We start from the raw sequence: 2606 nt of genomic DNA, 5'->3' as shown, positions 1-2606 counted from the left end.
GGATGGTGAGTGGTTTGGAGGGCAACTTGCAGGGGGTGGTGTTCCCAAGTATCTGTTGCCCTTGTATTTCTGAATGGTGGAGATTGTGTCTTGAAAGTTGCTCTTGAAGGTAACACAAAGTCACCATAGTCACTTCGTTTCAGTTGAGGGGAGAGGCTGAGAATGAGGGACCTGTATGATGATCTCAGCCAGTGTGAGAATTAACCCACAATGTAGGCAAATCCAGCCATTCAGTCAAGTGAGCTAACAGTACACGCTGATGACACTGAGTGTCAGTATTGGAGGAAATAAATGTTGTAGATCGTGGCTGGGGGCCAATCAAGCGGCTGCTTTATCCTGGATGGTGTCAAGCTTCCTGAGTGTTGTTGGGGCTGCACCCATCCAGGCAAGTGGGGAGTATTCCATCACGCTCCGGATTTATGCCTTGTGAACAGGCTTTGGGGAATCAGGCGGTGAGTTACTCACTACAGGATTCCAAGCTTCTGACCTGCTCTTGTTAGCCACTGTATTTATGTGGCTAGTCCATCTGAGCTTCTAGTCAATGATAAGAATGTTGATAGTGGAAGGTTCAGTGATGGTAACGCCATTGAATGTCAAGGGGCGGTGGTTAGATTGTAGTTACTCTTCAGTGCTTTTACAGAGTTGTTCCTTTAATTGGCACAGAGACAGGTTCCCTTAAAGTCAACAGGCTACCTCTTGGTTCAGGAGCGCCAATTTAAGACCTCCCGGTTGGAGACGAACAGCAGTCCACCGTACAGGGTAAATAAGAGAGAGGGGGCTTCAACACAGCAGGGCCCTCTCACCAAAGTTTTAATAAACAAATTAAAAAACCACAACAGCAGCCAAACTACCATGCCATTGGAACAGAAACCCTTCTCACTGACCCAGGGCACTGACATCAATTCCAGCACTTAGCCCACAATTCTCAAACTCAGAAAGCGTCATGCCCAAGACTTTCTGGCCCATGGAACTCCAATGCATTGTCACAAACTTTGAGTGGGCTGTCTGGAAATATAAAGAAGCCAGACACCAAGGGGTTAGCTCTGTCTTGTAGTGCACTGGTTAATGTCTTTCTATGAAGTTCCTTCTGTTGCACCATTTGAGCACACTCACTAAAACTGTTTCAAATAAACCAATTAATTTCATTAAAGCAGTATTGAAGTGAACTTGATACAAACCCATTAACCAGTGTCCAGAGGGTGTTAAACATCCCAAAATCCTGCTTTTAAAGTCACAATCCTTTTTCCTCACTTAACGTATGCCATTTAGTAATGAAGCTTTTCCGATCAAAATTCATTAGTACTGCCCAAATCCTGAGAAATCAACTCTTGATCCAACTCCCCACTACTCCCCTGAATTTGTGCATGTTGCTTTTGTTGTGTGTCTTTTAGTGAAATGGTCATTGGCTTAAGGATGGGTTGAAAGTAAATGTTAGACGCAAATTGAAGAGGAGGAAGTCCATTAGGCAAACAGTAATAAGGAGTGTATCGTTAGTCAAAGAACTCTATAATTAAATCGATAATTGAAAAATGATGTTAGAGGGCACCTTGAGGGGAAAGCACTCTTGCAAAATTATCTCAAGAGTAGTACGTTACCCTAAATTTACACCCCATTTTAAAACTCTTAAAGATACATGGCTCATGAAACATTTAGGTCCAAGGTGTAAGTTGGAACTGTACTACCACTTTAACACTGATTCAGTTCTCAGCTTTAAAGGTTCAAAATTCTTCATCAAATATATGATATGCACTGTAGGATTATTAAAAATGTAAGGTACAGGTTAGCAGCTACTTGCTCTCTCGTTAGATTGAGACAACTGGTGGTGGTTTAACCTGAGAGTCACCATGCCTCGGGTGAGGAGAGAGATCGAGAAGCAGAGTCTGTCACGGTAACCTCAGCTGGAGTGGGAATTGAACCCAAACCTGTCAATCTTCTATAGGACAACAAGGTGCAGAGCTGGATGAACACAGCAGGCCAAGCAGCATCAGAGGAGCAGAAAGGCTGACGTTTCGGGCCTAGACCCTTCATCAGAAATGGGGGAGGGGAAGGGGATTCTGAAATAAATAGGGAGAGAGTGGGAGGCGGATAGAAGATCTTCTATGGGGGCTGTCTTTGTGAAAATGTATGGGTGAACCCATTTTTTTGTTCAGCGAGTCATCACTTTTGTTACCATGGCGTTTCTCACAAGGAATGTAATGATGTGTTTTTATAGGATCATAAGACATAGCAGGCCATTCAGCCCATCGAGTCTGCCCCACCATTCAATGAGATCATGGTTGATCGATCATCCTCAACTCCACTCTCCTGCCTTTTCCTCCATAACCCTCAATTTCCTTACTGACTAAAAATCTGTCTATCTCAGCCTCAAATACACTTAATGACCCAACCTTAATAGTCCTCTGTGGTAAAGAATTCCACAGATTTGCTATCCTCTGAGAGAAGAAATTCCTCCTCATCTCTATCTTAAATGGGTGAACCCTTATTCTGTGATGATGCCCTCTGGTCCTAGACTCTCCCACAAGGAGAAATAACCTTTCCACATCCACCCTGTCAGGTCATGTAAGAATCTTATATGTTTCAATAAGGTCACCTTTCATTCTTCTAAA

Source organism: Rhincodon typus, chromosome 41 (assembly GCF_021869965.1).
Source record: "Rhincodon typus isolate 14 chromosome 41, sRhiTyp1.1, whole genome shotgun sequence".
In the NCBI taxonomy this organism is placed as follows: Eukaryota; Metazoa; Chordata; class Chondrichthyes; order Orectolobiformes; family Rhincodontidae; genus Rhincodon; species Rhincodon typus.
The sequence above is the reverse complement of the archived record's forward strand: the minus strand, read 5'-3'. Positions refer to the sequence as shown.